Below are 24,977 nucleotides of genomic sequence, written 5' to 3' on the forward strand. Positions count from 1 at the left end.
TACTTATTATTTTGGGAATAATTATAATATGTGAAGGGTATTACCTCTATCTATAGTTATAGATAATCATAGGCCTTATAAATTTTAAAAAGGAAAATGTAATAAGTGTGTAATGGTGGGATATTTAGAAAATAGAAATGTGGGGCAGTTTTTGTTAATGCAAACTAACAGAGTTATAGTAGTTAGAGAAAACCATTATGTGCAATTATATTTTAAAATAATTTTACTTATTATATTGGGAATAATTGTAATATGTGAAGGGTAATTTAGGAAATAAAATAGGTCAGTTCAAATTTTAGAAATCAAAATGTAATAACTGTGTAATGGGTGGGATATTTAGAAAATAAAAAATGGAGGAGTATTTGTTAATGCAAGCTAAAAGAGTTATAACACTTAGAGAAAACACTGCATGCAATTTTATTTTGAATTAATTTTAATTATTATATTGGGAATAATTGTAACATGTGAAAGGTAATTTAGGAAATAAAATTGGTCAATTCAAATTTTCTTATCCCATTTATCTATAATTAAAGATAACCATAGGTCCTATAAATGTTAGAAAGGAAAACGTAAATAACTGTGTAATGGGTGGGATATTAAGAAAATAAAAAGAATGGAATAGTTTTTGTTAAGGAAAACTTAAAGAGTTATAGCAATTAGAGAAAATCATTATGTGCAATTATATTTTGAATTAATTTTACTTATTATTTTTGGAATAATTGTAATATGTGAAGGATAATTTAGGAAATAAAAAAGATCGGCCAAAATTCTCTTATCCTTTTTATCTATAACTAGCGTTCAAATGAACATCTCCATGTTTGTATGTTTGTTTGTACGTTTTCTTAATTTAGAACGTGTCAAATTATAAATAAATATTTTTATTTAATTTTAATTTTAATTATTTGTGTAATAAATATTTTGATATGCATTCTCATGTTTATTTGTTTTCTTTTATATGCAAGAAATTTTAAAATAATATTTTTTCAGAATTGTTATTTTAAGTTAAATTAATATGTATATTATGGAAAAAAATTTAAAATAATTTTTTTTTTCATAATTTTTATTTTAAGTTTAATTAGATGCAGTATTATGCAGAACATTAGAAAGGACAACAAAAAAATTGAGTTTGTGGTATTGTGAGAAGTTATGTTGGACGGTTATCATAATCATTTAAGTTATGTGTGTTTGATTTTGTTAAATAAATCACATGAAATTTTAATAAAAATTAAAAAGTAAATATGGAATGAGAAATACTAAAATTGACACTAAACCGTATATAAATACATTTCAATTTACTTTTTTTTCTTTATTTTATTATTTTGTATGCATTGGCATTTGAACCACAGTAAAACTACTGCTAATGGTTACGGTATAGAATGCATATGGTGTATTTGGTATAATTTAGCATATCTTATATGGAATTTTTATTTTAAGTTAAATTAATATGTATATTTTTTCTTTATTTTATTATGTTGTATGCATTGGCATTTGAACCATGGTAAATTAATGAGTATTTAACAAAAAAAATTTAATTCGTCAAAACAGAAAAGTTAATTTCCTGTAATCATGATTTGAAAGAAAATTTTAGAGATACAGAAGCAATCAATGACCCTTTTATAGTATTATAAGTATTTTTCATTCTATCTTCATCTTTTATCTTTTATTTCTAATTAATATAACTTCATAATTTAAATCTCTTAAATCTCTCATACACATAAATAATATAATTTGGATCAGAGATTTTTTTGTTTGACTAATAAGTTTGGGTTATTTTCTCTCACTGACTTATCCTGAGTATTTTATGCATAAAAAAAACAAATATATGTGACAAATGTGAAGAAGAAAAGAGAAATATAAAGAAGAGAGAATGTAAATGCTAAAGTGTGTAAAACAATACCATGAGATATGGACTAAAGAGTAGCATAGCAATAAAAGATATCAATAGAATTTATAATTAAGATAGTTAACGTAAGTAAAATTCTAATGATCACATAACCTTAAATTAAAAATCAAAATTCAAAAGAACTTCATCTTAATCAATTTCACACATGTAACTAATAAATAAAAATTACTTGAAACAATTTGTTTCTACCAAAAGTCGACATATATATATATATATATATATATATATATATATATATATATATATATATATATATATATATATATATATATATATATATATATAATATGAAAATAATAATAATAATGTATCTAAAAAAACCTACAAGACAATATTATTCATATTGATCATATTAAAAGTGAAAGCATCATTCCTTAACATTCTTTTAAATACAATTGTTTTTGTCTCACATTCAATCTGAGTATTGTACAATTCCCAGCATTCATAACAAAAATAAAATCAACTTCACAGTAAAAGTAGAAAATTGAAATTAGAAAACACAATCTGAAAAATCCAATTAGATACTAGTACCTCATATAGATTTACAGAACGGACTTAGTTCAATATGTGTAATCAATGGTTGTTGCCACTGTGTGGCTTTCTCATTCCAGACCCTTGTGTCACTCTTACGGGCCTTTCACCATTTGTAATAATTGTATAAAAAGATCTCAAATTAAAGGTAAATAATCACAAAAAATAAAAATATATCAGAAATAAATCGATACAATAAAAAATTGATTTCTTTATAGATTTATGTCAAGATTTTTTTTTAAAATAATCATGTTTTTCAATTTAATTACCAAGATAACCAATTTTTCAAAATAATTACCAAAATAACCAACTTCTTTAACTGATGCGTCAGTTGAACTGACGTATCCAATAAACTTTTAAAGGATGCGCCAACTCCATTGACGCATGGTCCCTATTCCATTGCATGTAGGTGTCATGGTAGCTGACGCATGCATGTGTGGTTTAGTAAATGTGCCCATGTATCTGACACATGCATGTGCTTGTGTGTGTGGCGCATAGGGCTTTGGCGCATGCATTTCATGGTTCATCTATAAATAACATCCGCATCTCCTATATTTTTGCACACTACTTCTTACCCTTCAACCCCATTTTTTTTCATTCTACTTCAATCTCCTTCAATTTTTTGTTCATTAACAATGTCTGAATACATTCACAAGAGAAATGTCGATTTAATTTTTTCAACAGTGACACCTCCGATAAAGATTCGACTTTGGAATATAGATTTGTTTGAACGTATTAATCGGACGTTGAACCGTTGGTTAGAAGGAGAAATTGCAGATGGTGAAAGGATTAGAAGGATTCAATGACTTGGGTTCACGTTCAACCAAATTGAAGAAGCGTGTGAATGAGTGGATATTAAGACTGACAGAGACGTTCGCAGGATGATGCATAATATGTTCAAAATTGTTTTAAGGGTTGTAATCACTTAGTTATAGTAATAGTATTTTAATTGTTGTAGTTGTTTGTGTTGTTGTTTATGTGCTGCTTCTGTGTTGAATGTGTTGTATTTGTTTGTGATGGTATTTTCTCACAAAGTTATCATATGAAATAAATTTTGTTTTTTATATATTGCAAAAGAGGTACATGTAAAATTATCTTGTTGTGCTTGTTCCAACACTAGGACAATTAGTACGATCATGACATGGTTGACGACATGAACTACATAATCGAACAATTTTGTTTGCCGTATCCATTTCGGTTCGAATACGGGTGTTGTTTGGGCGACCCTTTTTCTTTTTTCGCATAACCTCATTGTGCCATAGAATGCCCCCTTGATATTCTGGTCAGTTGTCCTTTTTTGCAACTACTGAAAAACTAATTTTGTAAACATTGGATAGGCGTATGACTTTGTAAACGTCAGATAGTAAGTAGGATGGATTCCTTCGAACCTTTGAACATGGCGCAATGACATGGGAGCAGGGCATACGAAAGGCTTGAAACGTTCTGTAGTTGCACAAATCTCTATCTAGTTCCACTATATATTGTCTCATCGACATGCCTTCATTGTGATCCATGGACTCAGCAATACTATACCAACTTTGTATATTCCATGAAGGTTCATCGACACCCAAATTCAAGTTTGTCATATGTTAAGGTGGACAATATACATGCCTAGCTGGTAATGGATCCTCTTCTTCATCATCGTTCACCATTGAATCAACCAATAACTCGACTTCTTCTTCTTCCTTATCTACAACATTGACCTCAACTTGTTCGTCGTCATCAGTTTCACAAAACACTTGTGACTGACCAATGAACTGAGACACTTGTTGTTGTTGTGGTAATATATACAACTTTATACCGGTGTATACAAATTGTTCATGTCTGACAAACATATGACGAACATCGTCATCATCTCGAATCTTCAACTGATAAAACTTTACCTGTTTATCTGCAAACCACACCGGATTTTTATAAATGATTTGGCTCACAGGACTACACTACAATTTCTTTTCTATTCTTTGTTTCATATGTGAAAAATTTGATCGTTGATTTATTGTAAACCGAGTTACTTCTGTGTTGCGAAAACAAAAACTGAATATTTGATGCTCAAATATTTCACCTTCGGTATGGACACTGATCGTGTAATGTGGAAAAGAAGACATTTTTTTAAATGTAACTTTAGTATTTCTACTGATCTATATAGGTACTGATGGTGAATGCATTGATCTTTTATTCATATGTAGTTAAATAGGATAGGCGGTGTATGCACTGATCATGTAATTCATCTGCAAAGACAAGACAATGCAATGTAAAGAATCCATGCAAAGACAAGATAATACAATGCATGCGCCTGCAAGGAATCTCTGCACACAAAGAATCTATGTCCGAACACTACAAGCATGTGTCTGCATACAAGGAATCTCTGCCCTAATGATCCAAGGCAGACGCCCATTTCAATGGAGCAGAAATAAACTATACCGTTCCAATTCGGGAAACTATACCGTCCACAATTCACCCAACCACATCGACCCAGCTAGGACAACATGGACACCGAACTCAATTACGGAAGCGTCGTTGACGAGAACCCCCCAGCTATTAGGAACAAATGATTACACATCTATCAAATATCACTGGACCTTCCACTGAACCTTCACACCAGCCACCATTGGATCATGTCGGCACTCAAAGACCCCAAACACCTAAGGAAAATCATGGAAGACCTCGAAGACAAACTAACGCACCTGAATGTGGAACATGGGGACGTTTCAATCGGGCCGGTCATTGAATTTCTTATCAATTCTATATAATTTTTATTATAACATAAATATAATTTTTATTTTCAATATTTTTTTTTAATTGTAAAATTAAAATTTAAAATTAAAAAAAAAAAAAATTAAAGGTGCATACGTCAGATGCATTGACGCATACACTATGTAGTGTATGTATGCATCAATGCATGTGGCACCACACATGCATGTGTCATTGGGAGCATGACGCCTACATGCATGGCCATTGGGAGCATGCGTCAGCTTCAATGTCGCCTCCTCTTAAGCTTATATGGATGTGCCAACTGGCGCATCAGTTAGAAAATGTGATTATTTTAGTTTTTTTTTTTAAAAAAATAATTATTTAAAGATTTAATTTGAAAAATATGATTATTTTAAAAAGAGAAAAAAGAATATGCATTGACAATATAAAATATTTTTACACTGTCAACCAATGAGAGACGTGTATCCCACTATATCACACTTTTATTTTTAAAATACTGTTATGATTTGACAATATAAAATATTCTGATTGAATGTATGTGTAATATTTTTTTACACCGACAATGCCCTACCTTTAATCTCTTTTAAAAATAAAATCTCATGTCAACAAAATAGTAAGAAAAAACATTAGTATTAAGTATATTTGAATGTCCCATTAATTTTTGTTGTTTTCTTTCCTTTTCTCTCTAGCATTCCATTTTATTTGGTTTTCAAGATTGTGTTTCTACATTTTGTGTCGCTAATATATTGGAAATAGCTTAACTTCTCATGTAACCGCTCAACTTCAACCTCTCATATACAGTTTTCAGGTTTTTATTTTTAAATTTGCAGCATTTTTTGGAATAAACAAATGTAAAAACTGATGTATAAATTGGTAGTTATTCAAGAACAATAATGGGAAAAAATAGGTCAGACCAAAAATTTGTAATAATGACCGTATTTTAGTATATTTATAATTATAGATAACTATAGACCCCGAAAATATTAGGAAGGAAAACATAATAACTGTGTAATGGATGGGAAGTTTAGAAAATAGAACAGTTTTTGTTAATGCAAACTAACATAGTTATAGTAGTTAGAGAAACTATTATGTCCAATTATATTTTGAATTAATTTTTGTTTATTTTTTTGGTAATAATTGTATGTGAAGGGTAATTTAAAAAAGAAAATAGGTTAACCCAAATTCTCCTATCACATTTATTTATAACCCTCCAAATTTTTGAAAGGAAAATGTAACAACTATGTAATGGGTGGGGTGTTTAGAAAATAGAAAAGTGGAGCAGTTTTTGTTAATTCAAACTAACAGAGTTATAGCAGTTAGAGAAAACTCTTATGTAGAATTATATTTTGAATTAATTTTACTTAGTATTTTTGTAATAATTATAATATATAAAGGGTAATTTAGAAACGAAAATAGATCAGCTCAAACTTTCTTATAGATATTCTCTTTATCTATAGTTATATATGTCAAAATAAAATTGAAATACATAGAAGACAACAACAAATTTTAACTGTACAATATGCAGAATTTTCTCCATACCATTTTCCTCACTTTCATAGTGGTTAAAGAATAAATTAAATATTTTCTTTCACAAGACTCAAGAATTTCTACTTCATGTGTCCCATAATTACATGGAAGTATGGAAGTAAAGTAAGACAAAGATAATTGCATATACAATATTTATATATAAAAATCTAAAAGACTTATTTTATAAAATAATTGCATTTTTAAAAATATCTTTTATGAAAAAAAATTAACTTATTTTTTATAAATTAAAAGACTAATTTATACATCCAATAACATGAATATACATTATTAAATACTAAAACATAGTCAAACTCATATATATATATATATATATATATATATATATATATATATATATATATATATATATATATATATATATATATATAGAGAGAGAGAGAGAGAGAGATTATTCAAAATAACTTTAAATTTAAGTGTTTTTTCAGAATTTAATATAAAAAATTATAATAAAAAGATGAATTATCTAAAATAATATTTTTAATAAAAATATTTAAACTAAATTTTCATCTTAAATTTTTATAAAAAAAATTATAATTTTCTTACAAAAATATATAACACTATAAAATTCACTTAAATTTTTTTGAAACAAACTCATAAGAACTAATGAGATGCCATTATTTCAATAACACATACCTCCTTTAAAGAACGGAGTTGGATATATTGTTCATTTGGTGGGAAGATTTAAAATAGCAATGTTATTAAGGACGCACGAGGCTACATAATTTAACTCTTCCAAAGGAGATTGGTTCCTTCTACCAATCGTCCAAACTTTTGTTTTTTATAAGCTAGAGTACAAGAGGTACTCTTATCTAGATACAACAAGTTTTACTTAAGAAAGTATGTAGTATCCTAAAATTTGCTCTCCCCTTTTCATATTCACATTCAATCCTTAACTTGAGAATCATTTACATACCCTCATGTTTCATGCATATGCATCATTCATTCGTTGATACTTAATAGTTGATCATTATAGATTCAAAGCTCTTGGCTTGCAAATCTAGGGTTGGTGTGTGGATCAAACCTCAAAGGTATGACTTGGCTATTCATATGATCATAGGGGATGTGAAACCCTGTTTGTTTGGTCTTTGAAGCATGGGTTCAATAAGATCTCATCATGGCATTCCTCAGGGCTTTCAAACCCTAATTCTTGATCATTTGGTTATGGGACCTTATGGATGTTCTTTGGGTTTTGTATTAACTATCAAAACCCTAATCAAGGAGGATATGGTCCTAATATGATTTGTGGAAGCTTCGCCCGCCTTGTATTTTTTCTTCATAGCAACACAAAGTATATCAACTTCAGCTTCATTCAGAGACAAGTAAATCATTTTTTTTATCTTCATATTCCATAAATATTTTCAATAAAAGGTATGTTCGTGAAACATTTTATGAGTTGATATATTGTTGTATGTTGTTGATAAATGTTTTTGTATGTTGTTGTTGATAAATGTTTCTTAGAACAAGAATAAAGCATTGCTCAGTCACAAGAAAAAACCTTCTTGCGACTTAGCAAACTTTTTCTTTTGTGAATCTTGCAACATTAATTCCTTATGTAGATTGGAAGAAGTGTATGGATTATAGAAATGAACTTTCAGCATCTGTTATAATTACAATGTCATGATAATATATTTTGACTTGTAGGGAAGGTGAATGAAGAAAAAATATAAATGGTTTGTGTTGCTATGAAAAAAATAATACAATGAGAGGATGATGTGAAAGTGAAAGCTGCAAACTTGTGTGAAATACCAGAAATGAAATTCATTCAAATTTATCACAAGTTTGCAACTTTCACTTCACATTCATCCTTATTTTATTGTGGATCCCATTCTGAGACAAGTAGATCATTACTTCTTCTTTATTCTCCACGAATCTTTTAAATAAAAGGTACGTTTGTGAAACATTTTATGAGTTGATCTGTTGTTGTTTTTCAAAATGTTTGCCTTGTTGATTTTGTTGTTGATAAATGTTGTTTGTGTTATTGTTAATGTCCTAGAATATGAATTTATTATATCGTACGTAGATTGTTTATTTCACTAACCCCTCACTGGGCATGCATTTATTTAAATTGATTTAGAAAATAATAATCTCAAAATTATATTTGAAAACCAACTTAAATCAATCAATGTTTTTTGAATTGCATGCATCTTGTAATTCATATCTTGTTCTTTAACATATAGAATTTGGTTCAATGCCCAAAGTTCTTCAAAGCAACAATTCTTCTCTTCTAGTTTATTTTGTAAAGCATCAAATTTACTGAGAAATTATGATTCGTCGTTATCACTGTCATCATGATAATCATCATCATGAATTAAGATAATGATAATAATAGCGATGACGATGAATCCAAATTAGTGAACAAATTGTTACTTTTCAAAATAAACTAGAAGAGAAAGAACTGTTGCTTTGAAGAACTTGGATCATTGAACAAATTTCCATATGTTAAAGAACAAGAGATGAATTACGATATGCACGCAATTAAAAAAAGGATCATTTAAGTTGGTTTTCAAGAATAATTTGATTTTTCAAATTATTATCCTCTAAATCAATTTGAATGGTTGCATATATTTAGTGAGGGGTAGGGAAAAATAAGCAATCCACATATTTTATAATAAACTCATGTATACATATCACAACAATTATCTTTCATAACCGTGGTGAAATGTTAATTTTAATTTAATCGATGTTGTTGAGTTTCAAACTCATGATATATATATATATATATATATATATATATATATATATATATATATATATATATATATATATATATATATATATATATATATATATATATATATTGTATCCTAAATTTTTACCGGACATTTGTTTTAATTCATCCGGTCAATTTGCATTTTTGTCACATTTTTATATTTTGCATTTTTTTCTTCATATTTTGATTTATTCATTTTAAATTTAAACTATCATGTCTTGTTTCTACATTTTGATCATATGCATTTTATTACAAAATAAATCATTATTTCTTTTAATGAGAATGGTCATGTGCATGTGCATTCATTTGTCTTTTCCATCAAATTTCTAACTTGCATATATGACAAAATAAAAAGAGCGCATTCTAATTCATTCATCATCATAATAATGCATGCATTGCATCATTGGATAATCATCATCATACATCATGAACACAAAGTCAACAAAAGTCAAAGCTTTTGGCATAAAAGACTAATTTGGATCACATTTGTTTTTCCTAACTAACTATGCATGATCACACATCCATACATCATCCAATTCTAGCCAAAATTCACATGTATCGTAGCAAATCAGAGATTGCAATTGAGATATTTTCATTTCAAATTCAAACTCAATTCAAATACAATCAAATTATATCCAAATTTCACGCACACTTTTTTACATTTTTACGTAATCTCTATACTAACCTTTAACATGGTTTCTAGCCTATAAATCAAGTCATTTTCATTAACAAATGACAACAATAATAACTACTAGTCTATTCAAAACCATGCATCAAATTCATTTCCCAAATTTAAGTTTCTTCACCTTAAAGAAACTTTGAAAATTTGCACAAAAAACTTTCCACCATTTTCCATTTTCATCACAGTCCATTGAATCCTTACTTAGCTTCGTCACACACTCCAAATCCTTCCCGTAAACAATCCAAATCACTCAGATCAACCATAATTCAGTAGGATTCAAAAGAAAAAAATTTGTTCAATGAAATTGGGTTAGAATAAGGTAGAGAGGTCGCAAGGAGTCCAAAAGTATAAAGAAAACTAATTTTGGTACCTGGCCAGAGCTTGATTGGAATATGCAAGTATCGTCGCAATCTTCATCGGTGTTCTTGGTGATCTTCGCGTTGGTAGCCTCTAATTCCTATGACTTTGTGAAACTCTTAGCATAATTACGTTTTTGCACATGTACTGAACCTAAACTCTCAATAAATTGCTCCAAAACACTTTAAATTAGGCATTTTTGGAAAACTAAGGTTCTTGAGTTCATGAGTGTTCATGAACACTCATGAACACAAACGCATAATTTGTAATCCAACCAATTTTGATCAAATAAACCACCCAGAAATCTCCGCATCATGCTTCTAAATGTAATTTTATAACTAATTTAACTTAAAAACACAAAATAATACCAAAACGAAGCCATTAGTGCTTGACTCTAAACCTTATGATTATTTCTATTTTGTTGTTGATTTGTGTTGATTGATCACTAATTCATGTGTATTCAAGATTATCATCCATGTTCACATTAATCTTCATGCTAATTTTACGCTTATTTGGAGTTTTTGTTGAATTTCGTTTGGGAGTTTGGGAGTTTGGTTGCTGATTTTGAACGAGAGGGAAGAAGAGAGATTTGAATTTTGATATTCAATCTCCATCGTCTAGTCTAATCCATATATTTTTGATCCTTTTTTGCTTTGATATGATGGCCACGTGGCCAGACCACGACCACTTGACTTGGCCTCCGGGTGTTCCTGTACATAAGTCCCCACTATAGCTATCAAATCTCGGTCCTTTGATCATGATCTAATGGTCATTAAGCGTGTTAATTTGATGGCATTCCATATCAAATCAAGGACATCTTATCTTCATCAGATGGCTACATGTTTCCTAGCTGATTTGCTTTTCCATGATGTTACATCTTTGGGCCTTTTATGTTAAGCCGGAGTGCCTTTGCTTAGCCGCACCCCTTTTAAGACTCGCAACCTATGTTGTTGTGAGACATTTAGATTGTGGGAATCTCTTGGGCCCAGGCACCCCAATTGGGCTTGCCACCCCCATTTTATTTCTGCACCCCCTAGCTTTGATTTGATTTTTTTATTTTTTATTTTCCTTTTAATTAATTAATACTAGTAAATAGTTTAGAGACTACAAAATCAAAGTCAATATCATTTTCAACACATTAAAATCAAAAATTCTAATTTTTAGTATAAAACCAATCCACTTTCACTTAAAAAAAATTCACAACTAAATCGGATGAAAAAAGACTACTTAGATGTATATCCCTCTTTTCCTCGAGTTCTTAGATACTTGCAGTATAACTTGCCTTTCAAGTACTTCTCATCTTCAAAGGGAATTAATTTGATTCATATCAAATATTTTCACAATTAAATCGGATGAAAAAGGACTAGCTAGATGTATATCCCTCTTTTCCACGAGTACTTGGATACATGTTGTATATCTTACCTTTCAAGTGCTTATCACCTTCAAAGGACTTAATTTGATTAATATCAAACCTTTTCACAATTAAATCAGATAAAAAAGGACTAGTTTGTATGTCCCTCTTTTCCCCGAGTACTTGGATACCTGATGTATATCTTACCTTTTAAGTACTTGTCATCTTCAAAGGAATTTAAATTGATTCATATAAAACCTTTTCATAATTAAATCAGATGAAAAAAAATACTAGTTGAATGTATATCCCTATTTTTCCCGAGTACTTGGATACATGTTGTATAGCTTGCCTTTCAAGTACTTGTCATCTTCAGAAGACTTTAATTTGATTCATATCAAACATTTTCATAATTAAATCGAATGAAAAAGGACAAATTAGATGTATATCCATCTTTTCCTTGAGTATTTGGATACCTACTGTATAGTTTGCCTTTCGAATAATCGTCTTCTATCTAAAAATAAACTCAACCAATCAACTCATTTTTTCCCCAAGTGTAATCCAAAAGATCAAATCTTTTCACAAACGGGTGATATTTTATCTATTTTGATGTGATACACACACAAACACTTCAGCCTCCCATGCGCGAGCAATAATCAATGTTTAATCGCTCAAATGTGACATAAATATCATTCCTTAAAATCAACAAACCAACAAACATTCACTACAAAGAACTACGTAGATTTGAATTCCTCATTGCACCCGGGGATACGTAGGAGTAAGACTCACAATCTTGTTGAACATCATAATAAAAAACCAATATATTCTTGCAAAGAACTACGTAGTTATTGTCAAAATGTTTGCCTTGTTGATTTTGTAGTTGATAAATCTTGTTGTTTGTGTTATTGTTAATGTGCTCGAATATGAGTTTATTATATTGTACGTAGATTGCTTGTTTCACTAACCCTTCACTGAGCATGCATTCATTTAAATTGATTTAGAAAATAATAATTTGAAAATTAATTTATATTTGAAAACCAACTTAAATCAATCAATGTTTTTTTGAATTGCATGCATCTTGTAATGCATATCTTGTTCTTTAACATATAGAATTTGGTTTAATGCCCCAAATTCTTCAAAACAATAATTCTTCTCTTCTAGTTTATTTTGTAAAGTATCAAATTTATTGAGAAATTCTGATTCGTCGTTATCACTGTCATTATAATAATCATCATCATGATTTAAGATAATGATAATAATATTGATGCAATGAATCTGAATTAGTAAACAAATTATTGCTTTTCAAAATAAACTAGAAGAGAAAGACCTGTTGCTTTGAAGAACTTGGATCATTGAAAAAATTCCATATGTTGAAGAACAAGAGATGAATTACGAGATGCATGCAATTAAAAAAATGATCATTTAAGTTGGTTTTCAAGAATAATTTAATTTTTCAAATTATTGTCTTCTAAGTCAATTTGAATGGTTGCATATGTTTAGTGAGGGGTAGGGAAAAATAAGCAATCCATATATTTTATAATAAACTCGTGTATACATATCACAACAATTATCTTTCATAACCGTGGTGAAATGTTTATTTTATTTTAATTTAATCGATGCTGCTGAGTTTCAAACCCATGCTATATATATATATATATATATATATATATATATATATATATATATATATATATATATATATATATATATATATATATATATATATATATATATATATATATATATATATATATATATATATATATATATATATATATATATATATATATATATATATATATATATATATTATACCCTAAATTTTTACCGGACATTTGTTTTAATTCATCCGGTCAATTTGCATTTTTGTCACATTTTTATATTTTGCATTTTTTTCTTCATATTTTGATTTATTCATTTTAAATTTAAACTATCATGTCTTGTTTCTACATTTTGATCATATGCATTTTATTACAAAATAAATCATTATTTCTTTTAATGAGAATGGTCATGTGCATGTGCATTCATTTGTCTTTTCTATCAAATTTCTAACTTGCATATAAGACAAAACAAAAAGAGTGCATTCTAATTCATTCATCATAATAATAATGCATGCATTGCATCATTGGATAATCATCATCATACATAATGAACACAAAGTCAACAAAAGTCAAAGCTTTTGTCATAAAAGACAAATTTGGATCACACTTGTTTTTCCTAGATAACTATGCATGATCATGTATCCGTACATCATCCAATTCTAACCAAAATTCACACGTATCACGGCAAATCAGAGATTACAATTGAGATATTTTCATTTCAAATTCAAACTCAATTCAAATTCAATCAAATTATATCCAAATTTCACTCCCATTTTTTTACACTTTTACATAATCTTTATACTAACCTTTAACATAGTTTCTAGCCTATAAATCAAGTCAATTTCATTAACAAATGACAACAATAATAACTACTAGCCTATTCAAAACCATGCATCAAATTCATTTCCCAAATTCAAGTTTCTTCACCTTAAAGAAACTTTGAAAAATTGCACAAGAAACTTTCCACGTTGGTCCATTTTTCATCCCAGTCCATTGAATCCTTACGCAGCTTCATCACACACTCCAAATCCTTCCCATAAACAATCCAAATCACTCAGATCAACCAAAATTCAGTAGTATTCAAAGAAGAAAAATTTGTTCAAATAAGTGAAATTGGGTTAGAATAAGGTAGAGGGGGTCTCAAGGAGTCCAAAAGTATAAGAAAACTAATTTTGGTACCTGGCCAGAGCTTGATCGGAATATGCAAGTATCGTCGCAATCTTCATCGGTGTTCTTGGTGATCTTCGCTCTGGTAGCCTCTAATTCCTATGAATTTGTGAAACTCTTAGCATAATCAAGTTTTTGCACATGTACTGAACCTAAACTCTCAATAAATTGCTCCAAAACACTTTAAATTAGGCATTTTTGGAAAACTAGGGTTCTTGAGTTCATGAGTGTTCATGAACACTCATGAACACAAACACATAATTTGTAATCCAACCAGTTTTGATCAAATAAACCACCCAAAAATCTCCGCATCATGCCTTTAAATGTAATTTTATAGCTAATTTCACTTAAAAACACGAAACAATACCAAATCGAAGCCATTAGTGCTTGACTCTAAACCTTCTGATTATTTCCATTTTTTGTTGATTTGTGTTGATTGATCACTAATTCATGTGTATTCAAGCTTATCATCCATGTTTGCATTAATCTTCATGCTAATTTTATGCTTATTTGGAGTTTTTGTTGAATTTCGTTTGGGAGTTTGGTTGTTGATTTTGAACGAGAGGGAAAAAGAGAGATTTGAATTTCTAGATTCAATCTCCACCGTCTAATCCATATTACTTTTATCCTTTTTGCTTTGATATGATGACCACGTGGCTAGATCACGACCACTTGATCTTGGCCTCAGGGTGTTCCTGTACAGAAGTCCCCACTATAGCTATCAAATCTCGGTCCTTTGATCATGATCTAATGGTCACTAAGCGTGTTAGTTTGATGGCATTCCAAATCATATCAAGGACATCTGATCTTCATTAGATGGCTACATGTTTCCCAACTGATTTGCTTCTCCTTGATGTTACATCTTTGGGCCTTTTATGTTGAGCCCAAGTGCCTTTGCTTAGTCGCACCCCTTTTTCAGTCTCACAACCTATGTTGTTGTGAGACATTTAGATTGTGGGAATCTCTTGGGCCTAGGCACCCCAATTAGGTTTGCCACCACCATTTTATTTCTGAACTCCCTAGCTTTTATTTTATTATTTTATTTTTTATTTTCCTTTTAATTAATTAATATTAGTAAATTGTTTAGAGACTACAAAATCAAAGTCAATATCATTTTCAACACATTAAAATCAAAAACTCTAATTTTTAGTATAAAACCAATCCATTTTCACTTAAAACTTTTTCAAAACTAAATCGGATGAAAAAAGACTACTTAGATGTATATCCCTCTTTTCCTCGAGTTCTTAGATACTTGCAGTATAGCTTGCCTTTCAAGTACTTGTCATCTTCAAAGGGCATTAATTTGATTCATATCAAATCTTTTCATAACTAAATCGGATGAAAAAGGACTAGCTAGATGTATATCCCTCTTTTCTACGAGTACTTGGATACATGTTGTATATCTGACCTTTCAAGTGCTTATCACCTTCAAAGGACTTAATTTGATTAATATCAAACCTTTTCACAATTAAATCAGATAAAAAAGGACTAGTTTGTATATCCCTCTTTTCCCCGAGTACTTGGATACCTGATGTATATCTTACCTTTTAAGTACTTGTCATCTTCAAAGGAATTTAATTCGATTCATATAAAACCTTTTCACAATTAAATCAGATGAAAAAAATACTAGTTGAATGTATATCCCTATTTTTCCCGAGTACTTGGATACCTGTGGTATAGCTTGCCTTTCAAATACTTGTCATCTTCAAAAGACTTTAATTTGATTCATATGAATTATTTTCACAATTAAATCGAATGAAAAAGGACTAGTCGGATGTATATCCATCTTTTCCTTGAGTATTTGGATACCTGCTTGTCATACCCCAATTTTGTCCGGGAATTTTCAAACTTTCATAAATTCGATTTTAATTTCAGTTTGCATCATATGTATAGCATGACATGCATTTCATCATGAATAATACCTAAAATATCAGTCGGAATAAATTCTTGAATATACAGACAAATTGGTCAAATCATTTCTCAAATACATGAAAAATCAACGAGTAAAAAGTTTTGAAATCAAGCTTGCAAACGTCAGTATTATTAATCTACGGTTCGTGTAGTTTAACCTGGTGTGCTCGTTAAATTTTTCGACGACTTTTTCAAGTTGCACTTTGATCTGTCTGAGTCTTTTAACCGGCCAAAATTAAAAGAAACGCTGTATTTTTCCAATAAGTTTATTTCGCACGGATCATTTTAATGCATTCAGTTTAATTTTCCGAGCAAATTTTATGCCCAACTTTTATTCATTTTTGGTCATTTTATTTTCATTCTTTTGTCAAAATACTCAAATTAAATAAATAGAAATTTCCATGGTCTTATTTTATTTTTATCACATTTATTTCCAAAGTTGTGAATTTTATTTGATTTAATAGGTTTAAATTATTTTAAATCAATTAAATCATCTAGAAGGGGTAACTTTGTCATTTTGAATTGTTTGTGCTTCTTTGATTCAATCCAAAGCATCGATTCAAATTAATCAATGGCCAATGTTTGCTATCCATGTCCATTTCCATCGGTCAATAAAAAAAATTAAAAAATTAATTGGATATGAATAATCTAAATAAATCAAGAAAAAAAAAGAATATTTTCTCATATCCAAGGAGAACACACATTATTTTCCCTTCCACTCCCAACAGAAAAAGAGGCGTACACACTCTCTCTGATTAGCTGGAAAAAAGGACAAAAAATCCCAACGGATCTTTGACACAAGAAGGAACCATCTTTTTATTATTTCCCTTTTTTCTGGAACAAAAGAGGGGAGAGAGGACTCTTTTTGACAGAGGATAACAAGTGGGAGGTGGAAAAAAATCCAAAAGAATTTTTCCTGGATTTGATTTCCCTTCTCTCAACATTATTATTATTCCTCTCCTTAAGCCACCGCTCACAACATCACCACCATCTCCTTTAACGTTTTTTAACCCACCCATCATCTCTTTCTTCCGACGAAAAATCCTCCGTTTTCCACCACATCACCACCGCCACAACCCAACGAACACCTCGCCGTCTTCTCCTCTCCACCGCATCCACCGAAAACTCACAACCTCATAACCTTCCTCAAACTTCTTCGTCGCCACTAATGAACCCTCAAAACAACAAGCTTCAGCCGACCACAACAACCTTCTAAAACGCCGCATCCGCCGTGACACACCCAATTCCTCATCTTCTCTTCACCCTCGCAAAAAACACCACCTAACCACCACATCATTTTCGTCGTTAAACCTACGACCTTCCTCCGAATATTTAAACCATTGACGACACATAAAGCTCCTCTCTATTAAACTTCAGTGCCATCCCACAAACAAACTTCCATCAAACCCAAGAACCATCCTCAAATCATTACCTTGTGATTTCGATCTTTTCATGACGGATCTACTAGGCTCGAAGAGGATAAGTGGTGACTGCGATGTTCTTAACTATGCCACGTTTGAGGCAAGAATTTATTTTAGCTTGTTGTTATGTCAACAATAGCTACATAAGGAGCAGCGGAGGGACGGACCTCTGACGAAAGCTTGAACTGATGTGTACTCGATCATTTTCCACCCTTCCATAGCTCAAACAACATCAACAACATAATGTTGCTCCTTCGGTTGTGAGCTTGATCGTATCAGCTTTCGTCGTGACATTGTCGGGGTCGCGGATTATGCGAGATCTACATTGGAAGAATATTACGGAATATGCGTCGAATCTTCAGCAACAACATTTTGGTTCCGTCGCAGATTCGACATCAGCTCACCAATATGACGTATCAACATCACCACTTTACAACCGTAGAAGATTAACTAGTTATGCAATTCTGTAGCATCACACTTCAGCAACAACAATTCGGTTGTGTAGCCTTGAAACTCTACAACAAACTCGTTGGTACAAGATGAATTCCGTGGATAGGACGCGATAAATATTGAAGTGATAAGATTCGAAATTGCGGTAATTTTTCGAATCAAGTCTTTCTGTTATCCAAATTGCTAACATTATTGAGTTTAATTTCAATTCAACTTTTGGGATGTCATTGTTTCATGATGTTTAATGTTGTGTTAATTTTTGAGATTGTACGTTAAATGGCTTTTTTTAGCTTAGCCATTTGGTGATACTACTTATTGAATGATTTGCATTGCATTTTTAACACAACATGTGACATGTTGATACTCCATGTCGTGTATTTGTTTCATGGGCATGGTACATATCAAGTTGCTTGGCCTCTAAAAAAAATTTGGTTCATGATACTTCATGGTTTTGGGGTTTCATGAACATGGTGCATAACATGGTGTATAAGGATTTTGTTAACTGATGGTGATGCTGCTGTTGGTTTTAAAATTTGGTTTGTTTTTAAACAGTTTGTAATTATGATGTTAAGCTTCTTGTGGAGTGTTGTGGTGCATGTAAATTTCGGTCCGATTATGTAGCGTTGTTGATGAATTTTGGTAACATATCGTAAATAATATTAAGTGTTTGCTATTTGATTTTGATTCTATTGGATAAATTTGGAATTTTAATCCGCGAATTCGACGATCTTATGTCATTATGCCGCCAAAATTTCAATAAATCAATCAAACATTTTCACCGTGTTTCGATCCTTACATACGACACTCCAATTTCATTGTCGCTATGTACAAACTGGTTTATGAGCACCTGATTCCCGATTCAAATTCGATTATTTTGAATTCCATATTGTCACCTACTAAATTAATTAATTAAAGTTCTAATTAAATAATTTTTTTAATTAATTTTAATTAACTTAATTATTTGATTATATTAATTTTTAATCAAATATTTTGGATAATTACTTTTAATTACCTTAATTAAACAACTTAACTGAATTTTAATCAATTAATTTTGTTAATTAAAAATGGACCGATTTATTTCACCATCATCTTCCATTTCATAATACAAGCCTGATTTCACTCCATTTCATCATCAATACAAAACCATGATAAAACCACTAAAATTACACAATTCTCGATTCAATGTCGAGCCCATTTCCATACCCTTATAAGTCAATTGCTTTTAAGCATCGCCATCAACTTCATATAGCTTACTTTTGGACTCTCTTATAATGAGACATATTCGATTTTAATTAATCAAGTAGATGATTGATTCACTAAAATCCAATTCATTCGAAAAAACATATATTCAAACCTCGATCCAACATCGAGTACTTTTATTCAAATTAATTAAAATACCTAATCACGATTAAATACCACTTCATTTAGAAATGAAAAGGGGGTTAATTTTGAGCCTTCAACTCCTCTCCTCGATCGTTTGAATATGAGTTCCTTTACTCGGTTAGTAAAACAATCATCATTTCTCTTAGAACCGTCTAACCTAATTAAATCAAATAATTTTCATAATAAACTAAGCGAAAAGGGAGATGGTCTTGAGCCTTCAATTCCTCTCTTTAAATACTTGGATATGAGTTGTCTTACTCAGTCATTCAAGTACTTGTCGTTTATCTAAACACATCAACCATACATAAACCTATTTTTATAATCACTCAAATGAAAAAGAAAGTGGTCTAGAGCCTTCTATTACCTTTCCCGAATACTTGGATACGAGTTGCCTTACTCGACTATCTGAGTATTCGTCATCCATTCAAAACACCTTAACTATTATCAAGTCCTTTTACAATTAAAGATGAAAAGGGAGATGGTCTAGTGCCTTCGATTCCTCTCCTCGACTATTAGGATACGAGTTTCCTTATTTGACTATCTGAGTATTCTTCATCCATTCAAAATGCCTTAAATATTATCAAATCCTTTTACAATTAAGGATGAAAAGGGAGATGGTCTAGAGCCTTCAATTCCTCTCCTCGACTATTAGGATACGAGTTGCCTTACTCGACTATCCGAGTAATCGTCATCCAACAAAATATCTTAACACATCAAATCTATCTTTTTCTCGCCCATGTGCGATCAAAACCAATTAAACAAAACATCAAACATATTAATCCAACTTGTCAGCCTCGTATGACCAAAACTCTTTAGAGAAAGAACATTGTTTAATACTTTCTAATGTGCATAACAAACTAGTGCTTAAGCCTCCGTCGAGAGTAAACAAGCCAACGTTTATCCTTTAGAACACGATCTAAACAATTGTTCACTAAAAGACACCAACAAACCGTAGTTCCTCGAACTACGAATGCTCTGATTTCCTTATTGCACTATAAGTGTCATACCCCAAAATTTGCCCATTAATATTTCAAGACATTTCAGGGCACTCCGACTCATTTTTATGACACTTAAAGGAACTAAGGCCCAGCTCGCGAATGACCCAAACTGGCCTACTCGCTACACGCTCACCTAGTGATAATATGAAAGTGGTTTATTTGGAAGTGGAGGAAAAGGGGTACAAAAAGGAAAGAAAACGGACCAAACAGCAAAGCCCAACCCAAAGTACAAGAACACGGGTGTGGCATCTGTGACGAGCGTCACAGAGGCTGTGACGAGCGTCACGCCTCGCACACCCCTGTGACGGGCGTCACACCTGGTGTGACGAACGTCACACCATTCCCCTACTTTTTGGGCGCAGATAATGCTTCGGAGACTTGAAGATCCGTTGGGCCCTATATCCACGCGCGTGTTGAAGACCTTTTTTGGCAGCAGGCATGACCTAATGACGACAATATAAATAGCCACCTTGAAAACCTAAAAGGGGGAGCTTTTTCCGAGATTCTTTTTCCTTTGCCGTTTTCGCCTTTGCATTTTTTTTTCTTCTTTTCCAGCAGCTTAGGCATTGTGTTTTACAAGTGCTACGCTATTTCTTTTGCAATTCCGGATTCCCTTTTGGTATTTAGTTAATTCTTTTCGTACAATAGTTTCTACAACGGAAACTATTGTGTGCCTTTTTACCGAATCTAATCTTACGGCGGCAGCAAGGTCACCTCCGCTCAATTCTATCCGATCGGCCAATTCAAGGTTGCGACTCAATCGCAAACAGGTTTGCGTTACTATTATCGCTTTATGTTCCTAATTCACATGTGATATCATAATTGAGATTCATAAATATATTTGAGGCTTTGCATGTAACTTAAGTATGCCTGGATACTTTGAATTGTTGTAATGGATGTCGCTGTTCTTCGTCCTATTGTTGTAACCATGCTTTGTTTACCTATTACTTTGGTGCAACTCTCGATTGCACCCTGATTTGGTATTCTAACCCGTTTGCTGAATTTTGCAAAGGTTCATATGTCCCGGGAAAAGATTGCTGTTTAGGTCTCCCACTTTATTTGTGGGATACCCTTGTGGAGACTCACCCTAAGTGGTCTAATTAATTTTAATGTGTTCATTTTAATGTCTTAATTTTAATGTATTAATTTTAATGTATTAATTGTAATGCATTGATCTTAGTATGGACTTAATTACTTAATTGACTTTAAAATATGACCTTTAAATAAGTGATCTTGGACCTCTCTTTGCTGCCTTACGGTATTACGGTATAACGGTCATGTCCCGCGAATATGGGGATACCCTTAGCAAAGACCCTTCGATTAAATCATCATAAAATAAATCATGGTCCCTCGGATGTTGCCTTCGAAAATACGATTTTGTCCCTCGATGTCCCTTCGGAGTAGCCTACGGTTAAATGATGATCGTCCCTTCGAATGCTAAGGTATCCTTACAACTGTTGCCTTCAATGACCTATCGATGACCCTACGATGACCCTTCTACATCCCCAGGATAAAACTACTTACTTCTCAATAGTAAGGACAGTTTTACCCTCATAAGGACGGGAAAGGCCCGGAAAGACCTCGGACAGGTATAACCTTAATTGCCCATTCATAACATAAAAAAATATACTTTTCGCACCTCACACCTTTCAAACGTCTTCTTTTGGAAAATCACCACTTAGCATACATCCGTACTAGGATCATTGCCGAGTTATATTTTTCTAAACTATTTTCTAAATTAAACGAGATAACCACTTTGTATACATTCATGCAAGAATCATTACAAAGTTAAATTCTCATTTTCAAAACATTTTTCATACATTTCCCAACCACTTTTTTTCAAACAAAGAAAACATAAATGATTGAGCAATTAAGAGCCCATGGATAACCATGGATACGAAGGGTGCCTAACACCTTCCCTTTGTATAAAGTACCTCCCGAACCTAAGAATCTAAATTAAGGTCTTTCCTGTTCTTTTCCGCCTTTCCTTATGGGATAACAGAAAAGTCGGTGGCGACTCTTGCTAACCGCGACATTACGATTAAAAATCCAATAAAGTCCAGTTCACCGTATGACAGAACTGGCGACTCTGCTGGGGACTTAAAGAGAGGTCCATCTTTGAAAAAATCATTTATGTTTTGGGATTGTTCCTTCTTTTAAGGGTATTGTTGAGTGAAAGATCCTACACCCGGATCTAATGTACCTTAGGTAAGTAGCAATAGATCATCGCGACTATCCGGCGTATACTGGAATGGTTAAAATGATAGTTACGGTTAATGTGACACTTGGGTTGTCCTGATGTTCCTCATGTTACTTGAGGAAAAATTTGGCTTCCGCGTGGTGTCATCAAAGCATTAACCAGACCTTTAGAACCCTAATTGACTTATCCTAGCCATTAGAAAGTAGTGAGATAACTGACTTCGGTTCCGATTGAGGTTGGTTGATACTCGATACTACACTCTTTGAGATTGGACTTTAGGGAAGCTTCGGTCAACCACTTGGTGTTGCACTGAAGTGGACCTAAAGAAAGGTCGATGATCTGAGATCCTTCTAGAACCCGGTTACTATTCTAGGACAGGTTGAACCAACCAAACTTCAGTGGGGAGGGTACTTACCTATGGAACTCATGCAAGCCTTAAAACCTAGGAATAATTGTTGTGTGACATGCTTGTGCTTGCATAACATCATAACATCATCATACTAACCATTTCAAGGACTTAGGAATTTAGCTTTGCTCTTTGAACAGGTTATGGCTTCCAGGAAGACTATCCGGATCAATCTTGTAGCAATCTCTCCTCAACTCAAGGATTTGGTGTCAGAACTCCCCGATCATGCTCAGTTCAACAAGAAACATGGTCATCTCCTCAATCTGGTTACCACTGGTTTCAAAGAAGATATGATGAGAGTCCTATTCCAGTTCTTCGATCCTAAGCATCATTGCTTCACTTTCCCAGATTATCAGTTGGTACCCACGTTAGAAGAATTCTCCCAGCTGCTTGGGATACCTATCCTGGATCAAATACCCTTCAGCGGTTTAGAAAAGATGCCAAAGTCTGAAGAAGTTGCCGCAGCTTTACACATGACGAAATCTGACATTGAGACCAATTGGGTAACAAGAAGTGGAATTAAAGGTTTACTCGCCAAATTTCTGATAAGTAAGGCCCGAGAATTCTTAAAAGTTATGAATGTTCATGCTTTTGAAGATGTTCTAGCATTGTTAATCTATGGTTTGGTGTTATTCCCTAATCCAGACCAATTCATAGACATGAATGCTATTAAGATATTCCTCACTCATAACCCTGTGCCTACCTTGCTTGGAGATGTCTTGCATTCCCTTCACACTCGTACTATGAAAAAGCAAGGGACTCTCATGTGCTGCGTACCATTGTTGTCTAGGTGGTTTATTTCGCACCTCCCTCAATCAGTCTTGAAGAATGATCAAAATCTGAAATGGTCTCAAAGGATAATGACACTCTCCCATTCAGACATCCGGTGGTGTTCTAACCTCAGAGAAAATGTTATCATCATCGACCGTTGTGGAGAATTCCCTAATGTACCCCTCATGGGGATAAGAGGAGGTATTACTTATAATCCTGCCTTAGCCCTACGTCAGTTTGGGTATGCCCGAAGAGATGGTCCACATGAAATGATTATTCAAGGTACAGTGTTCGACTATGACAATGACCCTCAAAATCTCCGTCAAAAGTTTGTACGAGCTTGGGGCATGGTGAAAAGAAGCAATTTAGGCAAGAAAAATTCTATTCCTATGGAGCCTTATCTCAGATGGGTCCGCGCCAGAGCTCGTGAACTTGTCATGCCATATCTTGCAGTCGGACCATTGATTGTTGAATCGGAGGTCGAAGGAGGTACTTCCCAGATCATTTCTTACCCAGATATGCCTACTGATGCTGAGGAATTGAAAAGATCCTGGACCCAGTTGAGAGAGGAGAGAGATACTTTCGAAGCTCAGTTCAATGCAGAAAGGAAGAAAGTATTAGAGCTCACCAGTCAGCTTAATGAGGAACGAAGACTCAATGCATATCTTCGCCCAAAAAGAAGTCGCCCCTGGGAGATTTGAGATGTCATTGTATTTTACTATTATTCCTTTTGTAATGAACATTGATTAAAAAAGTAGCAATAAACATTTCTCTCTTGTTGGTGATTTATGCAAAGTTAAATTCCAAAAGTCCTTGAAAACATTTCATGCATTGCATCACATAACATAACATTGCATAACAGGTATTCTAAAGGACCA

The sequence above is a fragment of the Lathyrus oleraceus genome, chromosome 1 (genome assembly GCF_024323335.1).
Source record: "Lathyrus oleraceus cultivar Zhongwan6 chromosome 1, CAAS_Psat_ZW6_1.0, whole genome shotgun sequence".
Classification (NCBI taxonomy): Eukaryota; Viridiplantae; Streptophyta; class Magnoliopsida; order Fabales; family Fabaceae; genus Lathyrus; species Lathyrus oleraceus.